Here is a 26550-nt window from a genome sequence, read left to right on the forward strand (position 1 = left end):
GAGTGGGTACAAAGTATCTAAGCCCCCCAGCAATGGCTCATTGCAGAGTATCCACATTTTACTTATTTAGACTGACTACTTGCTCATTTCTGCAGTCTTTTCCCGGTTGTCTGGAGTCTTTAACAAAGGTAACATCCCAACTACCGCAGCTGTGATTCCAGGTAAACATACAAAAAATGTTTCTTCTCTCTCATAAAGGAGTATGTTTCTAGGTTGCCTAACAGACACTGTGTCTTAAAAGGCTTTCCTTCTTCAAGTGAAGCTGGATTTGTATCTGGAAGTCTTCCTGACCTTTTTCTGCCAGTCACAAGCTATAACCAGAGAATGTCTCGCGATATTTAAGCCTTATGCCTTCTATGATTCTCACAGTTCCCTTTTCCCAGGTTGAATACGAGAAAGATTCAGTGATACCTCAAAAATATGTTGCCCCAACATTCTTATTCACTGGAGTTTCAGATTCCAGGTTTGTGCTTCTTCAAATCAGAACTTGCATTGATGGAGAGATCAGATGGTTCACAATACAAGTCTTTTTCTTCACACAATCTGTATGACCAGTATCTAAGATTTTACTTGGGAAGCAGTTTCAGTGGGAGTAAAAGTGCAAGGGCTGTGGGACATTTCAGACAGAATCAAGCCCACCAATATAAAATAAATGTTGGCAGTGATTCATGCCGTAAAGAGTCTGCATTATCTCTGGGATCCCTGTCTCTTACAGATCATGATAGACAACACCACAGTGGTGTGGTACATAAGCACAAGGTCACAGCCCCTGTGCCAGCTGGTATTTATAGCTTTGGAGTTGGCGATATACCATTCCTTAACTACTGTCAAAGCTAAACATAGTGGCAAACAAACCAAGCTGATTATAGACAGACCCTCGTGAGTGACAACTCAATGAAGATGTTTTCCAGGAGTTGATCCAGATGTGGAGAACACCTGACTTAGATCTGTTAACTTCTTTTCTAAACAGACAGCTGTGTCGATTCTGTTCCAGTCACGTTGCAAGCAAGCCTGGAAAACAGATGATCTTTGATTCCCATGTATGCATTTCCACCCTTTCCAGTGAATTCCAGGATCAGATTCAGAAAGACTCTCTAAAAAATCATTGCAGTGACACCCTTCTGGCCCAGCAAAGTTGCTTATCCTTTCTTGTGGAATTGGCCAGGAGCCATTACCATGAGCTTATTCACAGCCTGGATTTATTCCCACACAACGAGGAGTTTGAAAACATCCCAACATCCGACAACTTCAACTGACTGCCTGCATGATTTGATTTTGATACGTTTTAGATACCTCTTTTATGAGGATGTCTAGCAGGTATTGAAGGAGGCCAGAATGCCTGCTCCTACAAAGTCATATATTGGCAAATGGAAGAGAATTTCTAGTTGGTGCCTAGCCAATGACAAGGGATCTATCAAGCCAATGATGAGGGATCTATCAAGCCAATGACCAGGGATCCAGCAAGGATTTAGCAACACTGGTGCTTAAAGATTTGTGTCTATTACTATCCTCAGGCCTGTCCTATGCCTAAAGGTGCATCTTGTGGCCACACAGTTCCTCTTTCTTCTCTTCTATTTATTGTCAAACAGTTTTTAAAAGGAGTTTTACAGCTGAGAACTCCTTGAAGACAGGTTCCTCCTTCTTGGGATCTCAACTTTGTGTTAAAAAAACTATGTCACCCTTTGAACCTGCAGTGGCTTTAAGGTTCATCACTTTTAAAACTGCTTTTCTTTATCTGACACCTGCAAGAAGAGCAACGGAGTTGCAAGCTTGGTGGGAAAACCCTGTCTGATTTTCCATAGAAACAGGGTAACTGTGCACAAACCTCGCATTTATACCCAAGGTTGTTTCAGAGTTCACATTGAATCAGGCTGTCAATCTCCCTGTTTTTATTCAGGTCCTAAAAACAGGGCAGAAAAGGTTCTGCACACACACTGGATGTAGATAGGCATCTCTGGGACCATCCTGACAGAACTATATCCTTCATGAAAGCTACCCAGCTATTTGTTTCCTATTCTGTGACTGAAAAAAGGTTAACCCCTATCTCGGAATATTTCATGGTGGCTGTTCTCTGCTACTGTTTATCACACTATGGAAAATCCATTCCAGGCAGTGTTGAGGTATATTATATTAGTGCCTTAGCTTCTCCATGACACTGGAAAGTGATGGACTCCAAAGTATTGTAAAGGCAGCAGCTTAGTCCTCCGGCCATACTTTTAAAAGCACCACACACTGGATTCCTTTTCCAGGTCCAGAGCAGGCTTTTCAGGGACCATTCTGTTGGTGACCTGGACCCTTCTCCTTTATCCACCCACAATGAATAAGCTGTGGTAGTCCACTCATTGGCTACTGCAGCAGTCAAAATGATGAGCACAGTGTAGTTGTGCAATTCTTCACTGTTGCAGTAGCTGTACTCGCCCTCCTGTCCTCCTTTCTTGTGTATAGTTTTGGTGGGATATAATGCTAGTTTTGTTGTTAATATCTTGGTTTCTTCAGGATAAGCTTCACATTCTTTTGTTAAGGGGCAAGAAAGTCCTGAAGTTTTTTACTCTCACTCTAGCAATATCTGTATACAGATATGGGTCTACTTCAAAACAGCGAATACTCAATTGAATCCTTCACAGAGCCCGACTTCATGGAATTTTCATTATATTGAACTCCCAGAACAATGAAAACAAACCCCGGGAAAGGAACCACTCGACCAACAGGACAAAACAACAAACAGCAAAACAAAAACAAACTTCAAGTGGGGAGTTCCACCCCCCCACACCCCCCTAAGTATACCAACTTTAAGATCGCACTACAGTAGAGGAAGGGCAAAATTCACAATTGTGGCCTAGTGGTTCCTTTCCCTAGCCAGAATATGTTGACTTTCGCCTCCCTTTTAGACTAGATTCCTGAGCCCCTGTCCAGCAGGGCCATAGAAGTGATCCCAGGAGTGAATTTACGATTTCCAATCCACTCATCAAGATTTCTCGTGAAGAGGGTCAGTGAGGGGCTCTGCCTAACATGGACCGGGACTCTATTCCAGAGCGAGGGAAGCCTCTGGGATATGAATCTATCCCTCCAGCATGTCCTATTTATAGCTGTGCTGAGGTTTAAATCCCTGGAGATTGTAGATCTAATGGATTTGGTTTTCTTGAGGTGGAGCATGTCCATTAGTTCTGGGTTAGACATGGCCTTGAACGTCAGGCAGAGATTGCCTCTGAGTAGGCGGTAAGCAACTTAGTAGAGCTGGAGTTTCTTTAGTCGAGCTGAATAGGGCATCTGTTTGAGGCCTACGATCCTCTTGGTGAGGTACTTTTGCAGTCTCTCCAGCTGTTGCAGGTGTCGGGTAATGTACATCCCAAATGGGGCATTGTACTCAATTATGGGCCTGATGAGTAGAGGGGCACAATGACCTCTCTTGATCTAGATGTGAACCCTTTTGTGATTAGGTGAGCTATATAGAAGGTTTTTCTAACCACTTTGGCAATGTGATTGTCAAAGGAAAGGTTACCATCTACTTGGGTCCCCAGATCCCTAATTACTTCTTCCGTACTTAGCAGATTACCTCCTATGTGGTAGTTTGTGGGCAGTTTGTTTTTCTCAAAGGGGATGACTATACATTTTTTGGCATTTAGCTTGAGGCTGTGGTTCTGACACCAGGTATCCATCTCCGTAAGACCCTTCTGGAGGATGCTTGTGTCAGCCGGAGAGTCGATTATGGCTCCCAGTTTGCAATCATCTGTGAACTTGGTCAGCCACAGTCCTCATGTGCTTGCCTGTACCTCACAGAAGTATATCCCGAACAAGAGGGGTCCCAGGACAGAGCCCTGTGGGACGCCACTTGTAACCGGTTTAGAGTCAGATATGGCACCCGCAACTCTGACCATGTGAGTTGTATCCCTGAGCCAGTTTGCAACCCATCTTGTGAAGAATGGGTTGATATTTAGGCTGGTAAGCTTATTTATGATACCAGAGTGGGGTATTGTGTCAAAGGCCTTTGCGAGGTCCAAGTAGGCTGTGTGGACTGCCTTTCCCTCATCTATGGCTTTGGTAACGGTTTCGAAGAAGTCAACTAGGTTTAGGAGGCAAGATCTGCCTTTAACAAAGCTGAATTGGGTAGGGTCCATGTCTGGAGGTTCCCAATGTCTTTGTTTATGAGATCCATGATGATGTGCTCCATAGCTAGACCAGGCTAGTCAGGCTTATAGGGCGATAGTTCCCGGGATCCATTGTGGTGCCCCCTTTGTGGAGCGGGATTACCGTTGCCGTACGCCACTCTTTGGGTACATAACCTGTGGTGAGGCTGAGTTGGAACAGTGAATTTATGTGAGGGTTTAGTTATTTTTTGGAGTTCGTGTAAGACGCATCCCAGGATGCCATCCGGTCCCATTGATGCTGTGTTTTTTTACTTTGGAAAGGGCTGTTTTCACCTGTGTGTCTCTGATGTCAGGGGGACTGCATACTTCTGGGATAGACACAGGTTCTTTTGGGGGGAGGGGGGGTAAGGCTTGCACTGAACCTGTCCACCAGGATGTTGGCAATGTCAGTGGGTTTGGTGTACTTTGTGCCATTTTGCACCAGCTCACAGCAGATTTGGGAGTTACCACCCAGATTTTTGACGTAGCTAAAGAAAGCTTTGTGATTATCTTTAGAATCTTTGGCAATTTTTCTTTCAAAGCTAGCCTTTGATGATTTTATGAGGGATCGAAGTTTCTTGCTAGTACTGATCAGGGATGCCTTCCCTTTTTGGGATTTTGCCCTATCATGTAATAGTTTCCTCCTTCTGTTGTAAAGTTTATTTATGGCCGGGGTCCACCAGACTGGTCTCCTGTTTGTGGAGGAGTGAGTCTTGGTTTTACTTGGGATGGCATGATCCATGCATTCCTGTAGGTGCTCATAGAATGCATTTGTGAAGGATTCTGTGTTTTGGGTAGCATTTTCCATTAGCCCGGGTGCTTTGAAGTTCTCCACCTCGGTCTTGAGAAGTGTGAAGTTTGCTTTTGAGAAGTTTTTCACAGTGGTTTCCCTGGCTGGGGGTGGGGTCAGGATGTGGTTGTCCATAGTAATTAGTTTATGGTCTGATCTTACCAATGAGGGGTTTACCTCTGGTGTGGAACATTGAGACCCCATGTTGGTGATGACCAGGTCCAATATGTTGTCCTGTCTTGTGGGAGTGGTGACTAGTTGTTGCATGGCATGTGAGTTTATAAATTCCAGGAACCGTTGGGCAAAGGAGTTTGGACTTGAGTAGTTTTCCCAGTCAATGTTTGGGTAGTTGAAATCCCCCAATAACATGGTGTTTGGTGAGACCTTCATATTCTCCAATGTTCTCAGGAATGCCGAGTGGGGGTCCTGGGACAAGGTGGGTGATCTGTAGCAGGCTACAAACTGAAAAGCAGTTTTGCCTACTGTTAGTTGCACATGGATGGTCTCCGATGCCTTGTACAGTGCCACTAACCTGGAGGCGTGGGTATCCTTGATGAAAATGGATACTCCCTCGCCTTTAGTATTTCGGTCAGAGTTCTGGGGCTGAAAAGAATGGTATGAGTTATATCCTGGTAGTGTTGAGGTGCTCTCTGTAGCATTGAACCAGGTTTCTGTTACTGCACAGATATCGATTTTCTCCATACTAAGGAGTGCCTCAAGTGCATGCATCTTGAGGTTTAGACTTCTGGCGTTGAGTCACATTACCCTTAGTTTTTTGTTTCTTGTATTTTCTATGGAGGTGGGTTTGTCTTTTGAGCCTTGCCTAAAAAAGGCACTATGGGGGTGGCAAGAGCCTTAGCCAGTATCCGAAAGCCTAAGGGTGACAGGTGCAAGCTGTCCCTAGAGAAGCAGCGTGGCTTGTCGAGCATGTCATCCCAGGCTAACAGACACTGGATCCCCTTTGAATGACACCAATAGCTTAGCTAATTGTTAAAATTGATCATTTTATCCTTATACTGTGGCAACATTCTTGGTGAGGGCAAGATGCTACTCAGGGTCAGGGTCATACCGGCCTGGGCTACATGATCCGAGAGCTCCTCTGTCTCTTTTCATGTAGTCCAAGGAAGTATGTCTCGAGTCATTCACACCAACATGGACAATGACAGAGTCATATTTGTACCTGCTGTGGAGTGACCTGAGAGCTTGTGTTATGTGGCTGATCCTGGCACCTGACAAGCTGCTTACAGTGACCTTCTCCTTGTTCAGTCTGGTTGAGCGGAGCATCAGTGTGTCTGATAATAGAGTCTCCTATTACTAGTGTATTTGGTGAGTTATTTAGCCTTAAGGGCTGCGACTGTGTGGCACACTGACTTTGTGAAGTATGTGATACGTGAGAGTTGTTAGGTGGTAGCGATTGCTTGGATGTCTGCTTTGGAGGTCTCTGCTGCTTTGGCAAATTTTTATTTAGAGCCTCCGAGTATGTTTTTGTGAGTTTATGTGTCTTGTTTGCTGATATGATTGGTCTATGTGAGACTGGATGTGTGGTGCGGGTGGTTTATTTCTCCTCCTGACTGACTGTGCCAGTCTTGGGTTGAGAGAGCTCGGCCTCCAGTTTGGCTGTATAGTTGCATCTCTCACATACATTTGAGGTTGTTGGAAGGAGGAGAGGGTTGTCTGTATACATAAGGTAATTGTAACATTGCCTCAAGATTCCCAGATTCACCAGCTGGACTGGAGAGTATACCTGAAACTGCACTTTGGACATGCCTGGATAGTTTAAAGAACTGTTTTGTTGATTGCCCGGAATGGACGAATAGGGAGCCTTGTACTTCTAGGTAGTTTGAGGGGGTGTAGTGCTATAGTATGTTAGTGCTATACTGAGAAATTTGAGCAAATGCTGGGCTGTTGAAGGAAGGTTGAGTGCTTACTTTGAGAGTTTGATTAGTTCTAAGGGAAAAATTGAAGAGCAGACTTTGTGGAGCCGGGAATAGTTTAAAACAGCTTAAACGACGTTGCGCGATGTGCAAAATCATGCAAATGCGGGTTTTAAGGCAGGGAGCTAGAAAGAGATAGGAATTATCCCAAAACGGCCAATAAGCTACTAGTTGCTGGGCCGAGACCACTCCTCCAAGGACAGATAGGCAGCTCAAGGCTCCTCACTCTCACTGGTGAACAGAGAAGCTTCCTTCTATCCAAGTAAGGATATGGGCAACACAGGAACTATACCACAGCTCAGAATTCAGCAAACCTGAAATCTGGACTACTCTAGTTTAGAAAAGGCGGGAAACAAGGATTTTTTTTTTTTGGTTTTTAGCAGAAACAAAAGAAATTTAAACAGGAAACACTGTAAATGCTTTAAACGGCTAGCGCACTTGAGTGTGTAGCCCACAACAGTTAAACAGCACAAAAATGACTTTTAGAAGTGCAAAAAACAGTTAAGATACAAAAACAATGCTTTTGAGATATTAGGTAAGCCAGAAACTCGCTTTTCGGCAAGAAAATGCAGTCACAGTTAGAAAGCAGAGAAAAAAATACTTTATCTGTTTAAAGTCTCTCTGCTGCATGGATCACTCTGCAGGACACCACGAGGAGCTGTGCTGAGTTAGAAACCACTGGGCCAGAACCACTCCTTATGTGGTAGATAGGTTACCTAGTGCTTACCACTCCCACTGATAAGCAAAAGGCTTTCCTCCAACACAGAAAGCTTGGGGGGGGGGGCTCAGAAGCTTACATACAGTCCTGGATACAGCAAATCTGAATCTGGACTACACTAGTTACAGGAAAGGTATATACAGAAAAGTAGCTAAAACAGCAGCCAAAACAATTCAAATGCAGTGCAAGCTAGCACACGTGAGTATGTAGCAATGTTAGACCAAACAGTTTAAAAAATGCAATTAAATTAAAAATGACTAAAAAGTGCAGAAGGAGTCTGTTAGGTAGAATGAGGTAGAGAGATGGGACTGGGGGGAGTGTCCAAGATCAAATATATAGTGGGGGTGGGCAACTGCAAAAGCCTACAAATTTAAACAACATCATAGGAATAGGGAGGGTGGGTATGGGAAAACCAACACCTTCAGCTGAGATCTGAAAAACTATACAGTGAAGCAAAAATAACAGTGCACAACTGTGAAGTCAGCCAACAATGATATAAAATTAGTCAAACAATTACCAGTACACAACTCTGAAGTGCCAGAAAAATATACTCAGCTCTGTATATCTCCAGATAGTTTGAAGAGCACTCAGTCAGGACACAGGAAGGCTCCAGCAATCCCACACACACACACACACACACACACACACACACACACACACACACATATATATATATATATATATATATATATATATATATATATATATATATGGGTTTACTTTACAATTTCGAAATACTGAAATCTCGAATTTCAATATTTCGAAATGACAATCTCAAAAGCTGACAAACCCGAACTGGTAAAATCACAAATTGCACAATCCCAAACGTTTAACATATCGAAAACTATAAATCGGCATTTATATTTTATTTTTCTGCCCTCCACCTTTGCATAACACCTCATAAACATGAAACGTACGTTACACCTCTGGAAATACCAGGACACAAGGAAAACGAACACCATTGCCATGAACTCAGCAGTTCAACAGATTATAATTGAAGTAGACGTACTATAGCTTTCAGAAACTCCTCAGTACTATACGACTCCCGATTGGCCAATACATTTGCAAACTGCTGATCATTAGTTTACATCTCTTCGGAGTGGGTGGACAGCCACTACCTTGGCAGCTTCGTAATTCATCAACTCTATCCTGCTCTTGTGCCAACGTCTGCATAAGAACACCCAAATCTGTAGCCTTTGTCCCCAGCAAACACTTAAGTCTACGGTGCCATGCCTCAACTGAATTTAGTGTGCAAGGCAAACATAAGGTATTCAGGTCACACACATTCCAGAAACTGATAGGGAATAGAGGGGGAAACCATGCAACACAGGCAGACCTAGTTGTGAAACGTCTCTTCCTCCCTATCACATACCAGTCCCCAAAGTATTTGACAAGTTCCTGCCCCTCTACAGGAAACGTCATCCTCAACTGTGAATATGCCTGTACTACTACATCCTCTGGTAGAAATGCCAAGGCTGTCAATGACTTTACAGACAGCTGAAACCATAAGCTGGCATTGTACAGGTGTGTCGGATCCAGCTGCTGCACCTTTCTCCACACGTTTTGACTGAAATGGAATAAACAGCCTTTAGATCTCACTCCATTTAAGTTACTAGCTATGCTTTTCATAGTGGCTATCTCAAAGTCGGATAATACATACGGCAGTTGTATTTCAAAGCCTTGCTCATCCAATAACTGAAAGACAGCATCCCACATAGCATTATATGCTCTGAGGGACTTTTTACTCATTAGACAGTATAATAATAGCACAGACTTACTGTAGCCCCCACACCGTAGCAAGCCGTGAATGCTATATAACTGCCTGCAAATCACATCTCTGTAAAAGAAGGTGCCGTCCATCAACCAGGTCATTGCTGTGCTTAGATCAAACAGGTTATTGACTGTAGTGAAGACTAGGACTGTATTCTCTCCACTAGCATCCCTCTACAAAATGCCCTGTCTTTAGTGCATAGTGTTGAATATTTAGTGTCTGTAACGTAACATGTACTACTGGTAGCTCTACTACTCTCTTCGTCTTACCCTCCCCACTTGCTGGAGCAATGCTGTTCTGTTCGAGAGATGTGTGACAACATCGAATGAAGTGGACGCAACTAAACAGGGTGCATCTCGCGAAACAAGGGCTCTGTGTTTTAGGTTGGCACACATACTGTACCGCTTAATGTCCGTAGGGTCCCCTGTATGTATGTGTGAGACTGTTTTAATGAGTTCACCTCCGGCAACAGGAGAGGTAATTAGCCTACCTTTGCACTTCATTGAGCTCTTCCATTTGGAGCACCAGTACGTCCTGTGCTGAGCTTTTTTCTCCCAATAGTACACGTAACCGTATATTATTATTACATTCTTTCCTTTCTGGGATCTGACTGTTTTGAATATTGCACCCACATTGCCTGGTGGGGTAGAACAGTTAGACGCCATGTTTGTGTTGGTACAACGTACATCTCGTTAAAGGGACAGGAGTCATGTATTATACCTTTTCGGGATTGTGATATAAGTCGAATAATTATTATTGCCCTGCCTATTTAGTTTATTACTATTCAGTTTATTGGAGCCTAGGCTGTCTTAGTCAGTATAGTTTATTGGAGCCTTAGTCGCTATTGTGATCATTTGGGATTGTGCTTTTCACAGTTTTACCACTTCGGGTTTGTAAGGTTTCGTAATTTTCATTTCGAAATGCTGAAATTCGGGATTTCAGTATTTTGAAATTGTCAGGTGAACCCATATAATATTTGTGTGTGTGTGTGTGTGTGTGTGTGTATATATATATATATATATATATATATATGTATATATGGGTTCATGTCAAACCAACGACATGTTAACATAACGAAAGTCACTACAGCGAAACGAAACCATCGACAGTTGAAAACATCGACAGTACATGTATACGAAAGTACAGTGCTACCATGGGTCCTGCAAGGGGGAAGTAGTATGGGTACAGTATCATATCCTATCCTTTACTTCCCCCTTGTTGCAGGACCCATGGTAGCACTGTACTTTCGTATACATGTACTGTTGATGTTTTCAACTGTCGATGGTTTCGTTTCGCTGTAGTGACTTTCGTTAACATGTCGTTGGTTTGACATGAACCCATATATATATATATATATATATATATATATATATATATATATATATAGTTTTCTGTCATATTTTCGAAAATGTTTTTACGAATACTTACGTACTCAAAAAACATTGTCAAAAGTTACGACCGGCCAAAATAACGAATGAAAAAAAAGTCAACGATTCGAAATTAAATTGTTGACATTTTTCTAACTTACCTTCACATCCGGTGCAACGCAACACACATTTTGCAGGGGGACAAGCCCCCCTGCAGCCTCCATGTGGGGGGCTGTGCACTCCACACCCCCTGCTTACTTGTATATACAAACTCCAAGATCGCACTACAGTGAGGGAACGGGTACATGTCCGAATCCCCAGTATACTGCAATCTGAATTCAAAATGTTTAATCCACAACAGTGAATGCTAGTGTACATTCTCTGTTGTGTCTTCCAACATTTTTTTTTTTGCACGTATAAAATGTTGAACACTAGCTTTCAGGAGTACGTTTGCACATTGACATACAACATTTTGATTGTAATGCTCTATGTATATATGGGTCTTCTGCTTTTGGTCGAATTACATTTGGTCGAAAATTATTTCAGGCAGCCCACTTCACCAAAAATGCATTTTACTGAAAACCCATTTGGTCGAAAATGGATTATAGCCCCTGCCCACTGCACTGCGACCCTGGAGTGAGATCATAAATTTGGGGGGGTGTGGGAGGCATAGCCCTCCACATAATCACAGTGTATTCACTATTATGTACTTGTGTATCCATTAAAAATACATTGAAACATATAGCATCAGTAAAAAGTAGTTGCAAAATGTGGGGGGAGATGTGCCCCTCACACCCCCACTAACTTTATATTATCACTCCAGGGTCGCACTGTATTGGGGCAGGGGCTATATTCCATTTTTGACCAAATGGAATTCAACCAAATGAACTTTCAATCAAATGAGCTTTCAGTGAATTGAGCTGCCTGAAATCATTTTCGACCAAATGTAATTCGATCCAAAAGCAGTAGACCCGTGTATGTATATATATATATATATATATATATATATATATATATATATATATATATATATATATATATATATATATGGGATCCGTACAGATACTTGAATGCATCTTTTACCGAATCCCAATTTGGTGAGCATACTTGAGTGAAAGTGCTCGCGTAAGTATGGTCATACTATGGTGCAATAAGGGAAAAATTCCCTTTTCCCCACTGTACTGTGACCTCGGAGTGAGAATATTAAAGTAGGGGGGTTTGGGGGGGCGCAGTCCCCCACAGGGGGTGCAGGAGGGCTTGCCCCATGCATTCAAGTAGATTTTGTGTTTTTTTAACATACTTTAACAAAAGCGCTTTTGTTAAAGTGTGTTCAGTGGTAATGGATTTGTGATTTTGATCTTTCGATCAAAAGTCCTAGATCCATATATATATATATATATATATATATGTGTGTGTGTGTGTGTGTGTGGTTCCCCTTCACAAAGTCGAACGGCCAACATCTCGAAATTCTTATGTTCGAGACCGTATGCTCGAAATTGTGGAAGCTCGACTGTGTGAATGGGGAACGGCATACAGCGCAGAACGGGAGATTTCCCTTTCTGTGCTGTAGTGCGATCTCGGAGTTGAAATAAATAAGTAGCGGGGGCTGTGGGGGGTGCAGGGGGGCTTGCCTCCCTGCAGAAACACTTTGTTTTGTTGCGTTCTTTTTTTTTTTTTAGCTCCCTTTCACGAAGTCAAGCTTCAGAAATTCAAGCATATGGCTTCGGCCATATGTATTTTGAGTTTCTGAACGTTCAACTTTGTGAAGGGGAACCATATCTATCTATCTATCTATATATATATATATATATATATATATATATATATATATATATATATATATATATATATATATATATATATATATATATATTACAGTGCAGTGGAAAAGTATTTGCCTCCTTCCTGATTTATTTTTTTTTACATGTTTGTCACACTTAAATATTTCAGATCATCAAATATAAATTTTAAACAAAGATAACCCAAGTAAACACAAAATGCAGTTTTTAAGTGATTGATTGTGTCTTTCAGCTTTTCCCGGTTAGGGGTCGCCACAGCGGAACTCCAGTCCGCTAATGATTGGTAGTTGATTCTTCCATACCGGGTTACTAGCCCTGACGCACAACCTTCAACGAAGGTATGCCCATTCGCGCATGTCTCCACGCAGAAGACGCTCTAACTGAGAATCGAACCGGACGTCTTACTGTGAGGCGACAACACTACCATGCAGTTTTTAAGTGATGATTTTATTTATTAAGGGAAAAAAACTACCCAAATCTACATGGCCCTATGTGAAAAAGTAATTGTCCCCTAAATCTAATAACTGGTTATGCCACCCTTAGCAGCAACAACTGCAATCAAGTGTTTGCCATAACTGGCAATGAGTCTTTCATATTGCTTTTGAGGAATTTTGGCCCACTCTTCTTTGCAGAATTGTTTTAATTCAGCCATATTGGAGGTCATGCCACATCATCTCAGTTGGATTCAAGTCCGGACTTTGACTAGACCACTCCAAAACCTTCATTTTAGTTTTTTTAAGCCATTCAGGGGTGGACTTGCTGGTGTGTTTTGGATCATTGTCCTGCTGCAGAACTCAAGTGCACTTCAGCTTCAGGTCACAAACTGATGGCTAGACATTCTCCTTCAGGATTTTTTGGTAGAGAGCAGAATTCATGGTTCCATCAATTACAGCAAGTCGTCCAGGACCAGAAGCAGCAAAGCAGCCCCAGACCATCACACTACCACCACAATGTTTGACTTTTGGCATGATGTTCTTTTTCTGAAATGCTGTGTTACTTTTATGCCAGATGTATCGGGACACACACCTCCCAAAAAAGTTCAACTTTTGTTTTGTCAGTCTGCAGAATATTTTCCCAAAAGTCTTGGGGATCATTAAAATGTTTTTTGGCAAAAGTGAGATGAACCTTTATGTTCTTTTTGGTCAGCAGTGGTTTTTGCCTTGGAACTCTGCCATGCCATGCACACCATTTTTGCCCAGTCTCTTTCTTATGGTTGAGTCATGAACATTAACACTAACTGAGGCAAGTGAGGCCTGCAGTTCTCTAGATGTTGTTGTGGGTTCTTTTGTGACTTTGTGGATGAGTCGTCGCTGCGTTCTTGGGGTAATTTGTGTAGGCCAGCCACTCCTGGGAGGGTTCACCACTGTTCCATGTTTTCTCCATTTGTGAATAGTGGCTCTCACCCTGGTTTTCTGGAGTCCCATACCTTTAGAAATGGCTTTGTAACCTTTTCCAGACTGATAGATGTCAATTACTTTGTTTCTTATCTGTTCTGGAATTTCTTTAGTTCGCGGCATGATGTCCTCCTTTTTGGGATCTTTTGGCCTACTTCACTTGTCTGGCAGGTTCTATTTAAGTGTTCTCTTGATTCAACAGGTCTGGCAGTAATCAGGCCTAGGTGTGGCTTGTGAAATTGAATTCAGCTTTCCCAAAAATGTGATTAACCACATTTACTTCATGATATAACAAGGGGGTGCAATTACTTTTTCACATAGGGCCATGTAGGTTTGGATATGTTTTTTTTCCTTAATAAATAAAATCATCACGTAAAAACTGCATTTTGTGTTTACTTGGGTTATCTTTGTCTAATATTTAAATTTGGTTGATGATCTGAAACAATAAGGAAGGGGGCAAATACTTTTTCATTGCACTATGTGTGTGTGTGTGTGTGTGTGTGTGTGTGTGTGTGTGTGTGTATGTATATATATATATATATATATATATATATATATATAGATATATAGATATATAAAAATAAAATACAGACACGTCTTCCAAAAAGGACTTAGCTTATAGGCAGCCTCAGTGACAGTGCAGTAGGGGATGAAAGCTCTTGGAAATTGGCTGCTTGCTGTATCCCCCCCTTAGGACATCATATGACCAGAGTGGCCCACGTCCATACAGGATCTGCTGACTTTGTCCCCTACTCCTAACTTACTGCAGAACTGTTGGGGCCATCTTTTAATGCTCAGGGCTTCCTGGGGGCTTTTCTTTCTCCACCTCGTTCTGGGGGGATATTTATATCCCCTACCCACTTTCCTTGCTCTGCCTCCCATGTTCGTTAACTGCATTTGAGGGCAGCTCCCCAATTTGAACCACACCTCCTCTAAGGGAGCATCATCAGCAAATGTCCTCCCATCTGGGAAGGGCATGCCCATTCATCCCTGCTGCTGCATCAGTTGCTTGAGCTGCTAATTGGACCCTGATACTGGACCTTAATTAAGACTTTATCCCTCTACACCACCAGAGTAGCTGAGGTTGCTGGATCCTTGTCATGATACAGCCTGTAAGCTACTGCAGCAGTGAAAAATTGGCAGTTAAGTATAACTTGCACAACTGTGCTTTCTTTATATCATGTTGATGACAGGCCCCTCCAGTCAGACACTGTTGTGAGGTATCTAGGCACTCTAGTTGATAATTTATCTTCTGACCATCATATCACTGCAGTAGTTTAGCCTACCATCCGACTCATCTAATTTCCAAAAGCATATCCTCCAGATTTTATTATTTATTTATTTATTTATTTTACATTTACCGGGAAAATCCAACTAGACAACATGTCCGTTTTCAGTGGAGGCCCGGGGAGAAAAGCTCCAAGACGTACAAAGAATTAGACAAACTTAATTTTACAAAATAGAGAAGTTAACAAGCTTAACATTTTACATAGTATATTATAGGGGAAATAAGAAAAAATACACTAGTAGCTAAGGTTACTGTTGAGTAGAAGAGAAGCTGTATAGCTAGTTCTGTTTTAGCTGGGTACTCTGGTGCAGGCATTACAAGGTTAGCCAGTAGCTATAAAAACGTCTACGGGATTGTTAAGTAAGGGATGTGTAGAGGGTCAGAAGAGGAAAGTAATTGTTAAGTAAGGGATGTGTAGAGGGTCAGAAGAGGAAAGTAATTGTTAAGTAAGGGATGTGTAGAGGGTCAGAAGAGGAAAGTAATTGTTAAGTAAGGGATGTGTAGAGGGTCAGAAGAGGAAAGTAATTGTTAAGTAAGGGATGTGTAGAGGGTCAGAAGAGGAAAGTAATTGTTAAGTAAGGGATGTGTAGAGGGTCAGAAGAGGAAAGTAATTGTTAAGTAAGGGGTGTGTAGAGGGTCAGAAGAGGAAAGTAATTGTTAAGTAAGGGATGTGTAGAGGGTCGGAAGAGGAAAGTAATTGTTAAGTAAGGGATGTGTAGAGGGTCGGAAGAGGAAAGTAATTGTTAAGTAAGGGATGTGTAGAGGGTCAGAAGAGGAAAGTAATTGTTAAGTAAGGGATGTGTAGAGGGTCAGAAGAGGAAAGTAATTGTTAAGTAAGGGATGTGTGGAGGGTCAGAAGAGGAAAGTAATTGTTAAGTAAGGGATGTGTAGAGGGTCAGAAGAGGAAAGTAATTGTTAAGGGATGTGTAGAGGGTCAGAAGAGGAAAGTAATTAAGTAAGGGATGTGTAGAGGGTCAGAAGAGGAAAGTAATTAAGTAAGGGATGTGTAGAGGGTCAGAAGAGGAAAGTAATTGTTAAGCAAGGGATGTGTAGAGGGTCAGAAGAGGAAAGTAATTGTTAAGCAAGGGATGTGTAGAGGGTCAGAAGAGGAAAGTAATTGTTAAGCAAGGGATGTGTAGAGGGTCAGAAGAGGAAAGTAATTGTTAAGCAAGGGATGTGTAGAGGGTCAGAAGAGGAAAGTAATTGTTAAGCAAGGGATGTGTAGAGGGTCAGAAGAGGAAAGTAATTGTTAAGCAAGGGATGTGTAGAGGGTCAGAAGAGGAAAGTACTTGTTAATAAGGGATGTGTAGAGGGTCAGAAGAGGAAAGTAATTGTTAAGTAAGGGATGTGTAGAGGGTCAGAAGAGGAAAGTAATTGTTAAGTAAGGGATGTGTAGAGGGTCAGAAGAGGAAAGTAATTGTTAAGTAAGGGATGTGTAGAGGGTCATAAGAGGAAAGTAATGGTTAAGTAAGGGATGTGTAGAGGGTTAGAAGAGGAAAGTAGAAGCAAATGTGTTGTGCTGTCAGGGGTGGAGTTGGAGAGTATTTTAGGGAAGCTACGTAAAATGATAGTAGAAGTGACTTTATAAGGAATTAAACTAAGGAGTTAGATGGTGGTTTGGTTACTTCTAGTTTAGTGGGGTTTTCTTTGTTTTTTTTTTTTTTTTTCCTTTCTATCCTGATTCAGTACATGGGTATATCCATGAGGCTGAAAGAAGGGCTTTTAGTAGTTTTTTGAATGGCTCTATATTAGTATTGGTTTTGATGTGTAATGGAAGACTATTCCAAGCTTTGGCAACGTAACAGGAGTCGAGGGATTCTCCAGCGTGATTTTTGCTTTATGTTATTTCTAATAGTGTCTTATTGCTGGAGTGAAGGATACGTTTGTTGGAGTAGTTTGTTAGTATGTTCTTTAGGGCTGGAGTTTTTTCAGGCTGGTTTATAATGTGGTGGGCCATTTTGAGATGATTGTATTTTAGCAATGAGGGGAATTCAAGCCATGCGTTTTCTGAGAGAGTGGCAGTGGTGGGATCTACAGTTAGCACCTGTAACGAATTTTTCTATTTTATTGTAGCAGGCTCCAAGTTTTATAATATCAGTCTCTCTAATGTTGGTAAATATTGGGGATACATAGAGTAATGTTGAGGTAAGGTAGGTTCTAGAAGTAGTAACTCTAGTGTCGGCTGTGAGATATATAGTGTTTACGTCTGTAGAGACACCCTAGTTTTTTATGTACATTTTTTATGGACTGTGAAATATGAGGATCAAATAGCAAATTATGTTCAATCATAACCCCTAACAGTTTGGTACAGGCAACTGGAGTTATAATGGTTTTATTGGCTGAGGTAATTTTGAATGCTGGTGGGGTGTCAGGAGCTCTGGTGGGGTAAAAAATGATGGGTTGGGTTTTTTGGGGTTTCAGAGTTAGTTGAGGGTTTGAATCTTCTGCATATTGTATGAGTGTGGAACCTTTTGTAGCTGTATGAAGTTTGTTAGTGACGACTGTGAACAGAAGTGGGCCAAGGATAGAACCTTCTGAGACTCCTACAGTTACAGGAAGAAGAGGGGAGAGGTTTTGTTGCTATAATACTGCCTGTTGATAACCATCCAGATAGTCTTTAAACCAGGCAATTGTTGTCTGGCTGAGGCTTGTAAGAGTTTGGAATGGGATGTGGTGTTGAATGCCTTTGACCGGTCAAGAAAGGTTGAGGAAACTAGATTACCTTCAGAACGAAGTTGGTTAATAGTATTGGTAAAACACATTAGTGCTGTGGTGGTACTATGATTAGGCCGGAAGTCAGATTGGGTGGGATTTAGGAGATTGTTAATAGGTATTCTAGCAGCTGCGTATGAATGCATTTTTCCAAGATTTTTGAAAGCGGAGATGGTATGGCTATGGGACGGTAGTTGGATAGGTCTTTGCTATTTCCAGAGTTTAGGTATTTTATTTTCTGTGATAGAGCAGTTAATTAGGATGGCACTGGAGGCTGAGATGGCATCGGCGGCTTGTTTCAGATATTCTGCTGGTAGGTTGTCTGCTGCTATAGTAGTTGGCTTGAGTTTTTTAAGATATTATTTAATGGGTCTATATCACATAGTCGAAGTCTTATAACTTCGAACACGTAATGTTCTAACCATTATGTTCGAAGTTACAAAACATCGACTATGGATAACAAAACCAAAAAAAAAAAAAACAACGGAAAACAAAATAAACTCTTTTAAGCAGGGTGAAAGCCCCCCTGCACCCCCGCTACTTAAGCATACCAGCTCCGAGATCGCACCCCATTGAACAAAATGGAAACCTCTGCTTATGGCGATTTCCATTCAAACGGTCAAACTTTTACAAATTCAAACTTATGGTCTCGACCATATGAGGTTCGAACTTGTAAAAGTTTGACTGTGATAGGAACCCTATTTAACAGTACAGTTTGAATTGAAAGCAGTTGGGGTTGTTACTTGGTGGGGGTAATGCGTGGTGGAAGTGAAGTATTCAGCGAGACCCAATTTCCCTTTACTTGTACCTCATCAAGACCCATTATTGAATGTAATACCCTTTTGGCATATAGTTGTCTAACCATTTAACAACATTTGAGACACCACAGAGGTTCCTACCTAAAAAGGTCAGTGGCCTGAAATGTCTTTATTATCAGGACAGACTGACAGACCTCTCTCTGTACTCATTTTCTTCTAGCCTTCTTCACAAGAATTTGTGTTTGTCCTTTTGAGAGCGATCCAACTCTACTTGGTGGTCTTGTCCTTCACAGAGCAAGTGGTTCCCTTATACTGGGCTAAAGGAATTAAAAATCCCTCACCAGTGTAACCAAATGCCAGTGCCTGCAACCTTTGGGAAGACATCTCTAATGAAGTCCTGGATACTGGTGGAAGGACAAAAATGTTTATAAGGAATTAAAGTTTTTCAGTGGTTTCAATAAATAGTTTAGGTTTATTTTTTCATGGTTTGGTTTACAACTTGTTTCAGCAGCTTTGCTACTGAGAGTTGCAGGCATAAGCATTTGGTTGCACTGGTGAGAGGTTTGAGATGATTGATCATTTTTTTTTGGATCTGGTTACTAAGGAACTAAATCTTCATCAAGAAATAAACAAGACATGTTGAAGTGATAGATTCGTATACCAACATATCTCCCACCTCTGGAACAGACTTCCACTATATGTCAGTCAGAGGAGCACCCCCCCCCCCCCACAGGGATCCTAAATACTTGGATGGCACCTTAAATTCTCCCCTGGTCTGTTTCGTACTGCCATCAATGAGTTTATAGGGAACTCTAAAATATGGGTTATATTAACTAGGCTGATAAAGGTCTGCAGACAGATTGCCTGCTACTGTACTAAATGCCCCAAATCCACCAGGATTACATGATAATATTTCCTTAAAACCACTGTTAAAACAAAGAGCAAGTGTTATAAAATAGTATGTGAGGGAGATATGTATAGAAATGTGTACGTATACATATATACATAAGTTTGTATAAAATTAATTTGAAGTTTTATATTAAGTGTGGATGAAATAGTCTGGATTGTTTTGTTTTAATTGAAAGGAAATTGTGTAATTAATTAGTTAATGTAGTGTGGAATGATTGGATGCTGCTTCTTTTTAAACTCTAAGGTTTTAAACCCAAAATGACTCTCGTGATGCTGTATTGATTTAGCAAAAGCGCTTAGTCTTTTGGTTGTGAAAATAAATTCTTGTTTTTATAAACGTCTCTATTACGTGATTGGAATATATTTTTTTATTTTTATTGGTTACTAGTTGGTGTTTTACACTAAAAACTTTTAAGATTGCCTGCTACTTGTCTGGAAACCTTACATTCTCCCCTGATCTGTTTTGTACTGCCATCAGTGAGGTTATAGGGAACTCTAAAATATGAGTTATATTAGCTAGGCTTGTAAAGGTTTGCAGACAGATTGCCTGCTACTTGTCTGGAAACCTTAAACAAATCTGAAAGTAAACAATTGACAATGTAACAGTAACATAGCAATTATTTGGACAAGTTTTCCAAAGATACAGTTGTATCCCTTTAGTGTAGTCCTCATCTTTAGCACATTTTGGGCAAATAGATATTACTAGTGGAGCTGTGCTATAGCACCCATTGTGATAACAGCCTCAGCAGTTTTTCTGCAGCCTTGCTCTACTGACTAGTGTAGCACTAAGCCTGGCCTCTGAGGTACTAACACACATTGACTGCTAGTTATTCCAGCATGGGACCCCTTTTTCTGCCATATTCCTGAACTATGGATGGACAACTTCCCACAATTTCTCCAGGCATCTTGGTCGACATGGGCAACCTGAGGCAGTGTAGCAATTGCCTCATGTTTACAGACAACCCTCGACTTCTAGTCCACACAAACTCAACATGTGAGAGATGCAACTATATTAAAAACCTTGAATCCATGCTCTCTCACACCATTCAGTACATCCGGCACTGAGTAGGTTGTCAGCACGTGCACCACGCCACCCACTCCACCCATACCCACATTACACATACCTACATATGCGGAGGTCCTCGCCAGAAACTTAGGTAAACACCGGAGACCTCCCAAACACAAGCCTGCTACACATAATACTTCCTCTGCAGAACACAATACACAACATTGCTGTTGCACCAGTGTCTCACCTGTCAAGCCCAGAAGGCTAAACACTAAACCTAACATATTAGTTATAGGTGACTCCATCATGACACACAAAGATGTCCCTCTCACCAGGCTGGATAAGGAAAAGGCCACAGTCGGCTGTCTGTCAGGTAACAGGATCCACCATATCACACATGCACTCAAGTCTGTAAACAACAGGTACTGTTATGATCATGCCTATTAAACCTGGTGGATTTCTTCGAGACAGTCACCAGGACCCTAGATGAGGGGAAATCTGTGCATACAGCCTACCTAGACCTAGCTAAGCATTTGACACTATCCCACACTCAGGCATCATTGACAAGCTCTTCCAGCTAGATATCAACCATTATATCATAATGTGGTTCGTGAACTGTCTCACTGATAGAACCCATACAGTCAAAATAGGAGAATCCACCAACAGCAGCAGATCCATAACCAGTGGTGTTCCACAGGGATCAGTCCAGGGATCTCTAATGTTCGGAGTCTATTTCTTTGAAGTACAAGCTAAAGCCAAGGAACTGTGGCTGACAAAGTTTGCTGACAACTGCAAACTGGGTGCAGTCATAGAATCTCCAAACAATGTCAACATCCTTCAAGAAGGTCTTAAGCAAACAAATGACTGGTGCCAAAGTCATGGCCTCAAACTCACTGCAAAAAAAATGAATTCTCTCTTTCGGTAAGAGCAATGTTCCTGCAAATTACCTCATCAATTTCAGTACTGTAAGTACACACACAGTGGTGAGACAGCTGGGCTGTCAGCTTGACAGCAACCTTGCCTTTGATCACAATGTTTCCGCAGTGGTAAGAAGGGCATTCTATGTGGGTCATCTCATAAGTAAGGGCATTGCCTCGAGAAAAGAAGTTATCACCTCCCTGTACTCTTCACTCATTAGGCCAGTAATTGAGTACAATGACCCTTTTGGTTATGCACTTTTCAAAGCATCTGCAGTAAGTGGAGAGACCACAGATGTTCTTCACAAGAAAAATTCAAGGTTTTCAGCAGGTATCTTATGTGGAATTAGCTGAAATCACTGTCACATTATTCTGTTTTCATGCAGACTATTCAGAGGCGATCTCTGCCTTGCATGTAAGGCAATCTCAGACCCTGCTTTATTGGGAATGTTGCATATCCGCAAGTCAAATGGCACATGGGTTACTCGTTCTAAGGACCTAAACTTGGTATGTAACATCAATCTGCTGGATGGACAGATTTGTCTCCCAGAGGCTACCACACCCTTGGAATAGAGTCCCACTTCAGATTAAACAGAGCACCTCATTGGCCCTCTTTAAACGCTGTCTGGACAATTGGACGGGTAACTGTAAATTCACCCCAGAGTTCCATCTCTGTCCCTCTTTGACAGGGGCAATAGGTGCTGATCATGGTAACAAGGGTAAATTTGGCTAGGCTTGTAAGGGCCCTCGGGCCATTAGCCAGTAACTTCCTATGATCCTATGAAGAGGACAGAAGTGATAAAGTACAGTAATTGCAGGATATAACATTATTCCACGAAATGGCTGAGTTTTAACACAGTAGTTATTTGCAAAGCAGCCTTCCAGGACATGGTTTAACATTGTGGCTGCAGAACAGAGCATTTTTTCAGGAGACCGCCTGCAGAATGTGTTCTCTGATCTGAAATCACCTATCTGGGTTGAGAAATAAAGATTTTATCTCTGTGCAGATTTGGACGTCCGTTTCTGTCCCTGTTAATACTGTGTTCACCATGTCTTCCCAAAGGTTGACAGGCAGGAGGGTGATGAATGTGGAAACGTGTGTCCTCACAGTTAAACCTCTGCATGTTGTGTCTGTACTGCTGTTGTCCAGTACCTCTGTTCCTGTGTGGAAGCAACAGCAGTGACTCCTAAGGAGAATGCATGGAACCTCCATACAGGAGACTGAGAAGAAGATGCCTGTGCCCCACGCTGAAGAAAAGCACTTCCAATGCAGGTTTGCATTATTAATAGGGAGAACTAAGGAAAAGGGGAGCAGGGCGATTGTGTGATTACCTTATGCCATTACTGGGGGGGTATAAAGGAATCTGTAGAATTATGAGAGCAACTGCACAAAGAAGGGATCTGGGTGTTAGCATGTATCTACAAAGACATTTCTTGGCTTGGAAACAAGGAAATGTTAAAACTGAGCAGGGTCATTAGGCAGATAACACTTACCAATCACATATGTTGGTATAGTCCACCTTAGCAAGAGCTTGGTGTTAGGTTGAACAAGTAAAAATAACAGGTTGCCTTTATTGGGAACTATGTCCCTACTTGTAGGAATGGAGATCTGCACTGGTTTAAAGGTCTATGTTTGTCTGCAAAGAGAACCAGAAACCTTAATTTCAGTTTGTGTCATCACTGAATATTAAACATGACAAAAGGAGAGGCAATAAGACTGATGTAGTCTCTCCTTTCCAACTATTAAAATGTGCAGATAAGCTTTTGGTAGTGTGAGCAGTATGAGGAAGAGGTTAGTGAATGTGAGAGGGGTACACAAGAATTATCAGCGTAGCTGAAGAGAAGCAAAACAAGGTGCAATCTAGGCAAAACCTGTCTTGTGTGGTGAGGAGGAGGTTAGTGAATGTGAGAGGGGCACACAATAATTATCAGCATAGCTGAAGAGAGGCAAAACAAGGTGCAATCTAGGCAAAACCTGTCTTATGTGGTGGCTTTGAGGGAAGAATTGTGTTTTATTGGTGTGGCAGCAACAGAATCTGGTGCACAGAAAGTCATGACTTGTTTGACAACATAACAGGATACATAATTTATGGCAAAAAATGGGAGAAATAATATTAAAAAAGGTGCGACTTTCTAAGGAAAGAAATTAAACCAACAGAAGACAAAAGACGCAATGCTTTGTACTGAATGGGAAGTGAGAGCATGGTGTACTGAAGGGCTTACATACACTCCTTCAATACAAGAGATGACAAAAAAAGAAACAATGCTTCAATTTTTTCATTTTGTTTATGGTAACAGGGAATATTCAACTGAGCTTTGCCCATTTTCATGTGAAGACAGTGAAGAAAACCTGTGTACAGTCATGTCAGATTGTTGACATCAAAGGGGAGAAGAATCTTTGTAAAATTAAGTGACCAAATCTCATTAGATCACTGCATAAGTAGGTGATTAGGGAACAGGAGCGTCAGACATGGTGATTACAGGATAACATTGAAAACGTTTGGCTACATCATTTAATGTTATGTTATGATTCTTGTGACCGCACTGAATGTCATTGCAGTGCATTTTAAGTAAACGTATGATTCAGCACACAGGTGATTAAGGTAAGTTGGATAGCTTAGAAGAGCAATAAGTTCATGCTGACCGAAGCAAGAAGCAGAAAGAAACCCTGACCTTCATTGGTGAGTCTGAGATTGGTTTAACCCCCCCCCCTTATTTTCTAGATTGTAATTTTTTTCTGTCTTGATGTATTCATGCTTGGACATGTACACCTTGTACAACCTCACACTGTGATGTCATCTGTCACACTAGGAGCCCACATCTCTTCCCAGTCTGTCCCATTTTTCTGCCTCTTGCATAGTTTAGATCTTTTTTTTTTGTGAAACTTTCTTGCCACTGATGCTTAAATTAAACATTTAAAGCATTCCTCTGACTGACAGATTAAGCCAATAAATGAACGATTCTTGTCTGTAGCAGCTGGGAGAGGAGCACAGCTTGAAACACTTCCATCCATAGGTGCCAGCAGTCCCAAATCTTCACCTGCAGATGTTACAGGGAGGAATTCCCAGTCTACTTCACTGCCAGGAAGCTAACAGTGATGTACGGCTCCTCAGCCAGAGTTTGGTGAGAAAGCCCCATAGGCACAACCAAGTCGCTGCTGGTACAACTTCAGAATGCCCAAGAAATAAAAGATAGGCCATAGTGAAGCCATTATGAAGGTAAGTTCGTTTTAGAGATGGCCTTCCTTTTTCAGCATATGCTGAACTCATCATGTATTAATGATGGCTGAAACTCTTCCATCATTATTATTTAGAGTGGCCCAGGAGGGGGTGCATCTACAGTTACTCCACCCTTTAGGGATACATCTTCCCATTGATAGCCAAAGCATGCATGTGACTGGACGGATCCTGGGCAAGGTGCATCTTTAAACACACCTTTATTGAATTATCACTTGTGACATGGGGAAATTTACATTCATACATAAGTAATCAAACTGTATTTACACATTAAACATTATACTTTACACATATTACTGTATACCGTATAATCTAAACAACAGTACATAAATTATTAAATTCCTGGTCCTTTTAATAAACAAGAAACTTCTTTATTAAACAGTCACTTAAGACATAATTGTACATTTATATAAATGAGCACAAACCACACCGACACAATCCTACCTAGTTGCAAGCATTTTACATCACAAACCATACTGAAACACTCCCAGTTGCAGGCATTATATATCACTTATACTGTACCCAGTCATTTTCAATTAAACATAACATTTAAGCCCTACCTTCTTTTAAACCTCATTCCTGCCTTGTATGTATTGTTCCCACAATTCCCATTTTTTCCCTATGTAGTTTGCTTCTTCCCTTTTTGAAAGATCTCAGTTACAGTTGTTTTATCTCTGTTACTGTATTCACTACTTCCAGTATTGTTGGTTTAGATTTTGATTTCCATTTTCTAGTAATTGCTTTTTTGGCAGCCACCATAATTAGACACAGCAAGGCCCTTACCATGTTTCAGCAATTACAATTCTGTACCACAGCTCAGAAAAATCAACTCCCTCATCACACCAATCTGCCCACCCAGCATCTCCAACGGTGCGTCCTGTAGGAAATCCTTAAAGTCCACCAAATCACCAGACTCCCAGAAAATATGTTCCCAAGTACCTCTTTCTTCCCCAATACGCCTTGAACATTTGCTGTCTCCCTGAGGAAAAAATTCTCTGGAGTCTACTTCGGGTATAAAAATATCTATGTAAACATTTCCAAGCAAAAATCCTAAATCTTCTAGATTTTGTTGCATATCTGGGAGACATGCATGTATTCTCTCATAGTTTCTTTGTGAATTGCTTGTCCAGTTTCACTTCCCAATCCTTTCTAGCCTTCTCTGTATGATTCTTATAGTTATCATGCAGTATTTTATATACTCTACTAATTATTCCTTTTGTAATGGCAGCTTCTGTTCTAGATTCTACTAAAAACTCTACCAGTGCTGGTCTTTCATTTAGGACCTCCTATTTCTTTATCTTTGTCTATACTCTAATATCAGTCCTTGCTAGGGAATGCAATCTCTAACCTGCAGTCCAAATGAATTCTTGGCCTGTTCCCATTATGTTACCTTTCCCTTTCTAGTTATTTGCTCACAATACATTGTTTTTTTGCCAGTTTTCTCCAGTAAATCTAGGGAAGTTGTATCTTAAGTCACCTGACCAAGTGTTTTAGTACATAAGGCAGATTTCCTGTTCCTGGTACAGCAGGCTCTTAATGGTTCAGGTTGAGGAGGGTCTAATGAATCTTTCCATATCAGCTTTCATTGTTCGGTGCCTAGACTTCAGGTGGGGCATATCCACATGGTTACAGAAGTGCATCCTTAGGGACTGTGGCCTGGTGCCGGGCTCTTATATCCTAATTGCACACAATATCCAGCATGGGTCTATCACATGCTGATCCCTGCTCAAACTGCCCATGTCCTAGTTTGTCTCTGCTGGAGACAATGGAGGACTCCCTCCCACTCATGATCTTAAAACATAGAGCTTGAAGCTATTATTTTCACAA

The sequence above is a fragment of the Protopterus annectens genome, chromosome 13.part0 (genome assembly GCF_019279795.1).
Source record: "Protopterus annectens isolate FY-2018-M chromosome 13.part0, PAN1.0, whole genome shotgun sequence".
Lineage (NCBI taxonomy): Eukaryota > Metazoa > Chordata > Ceratodontiformes > Protopteridae > Protopterus > Protopterus annectens.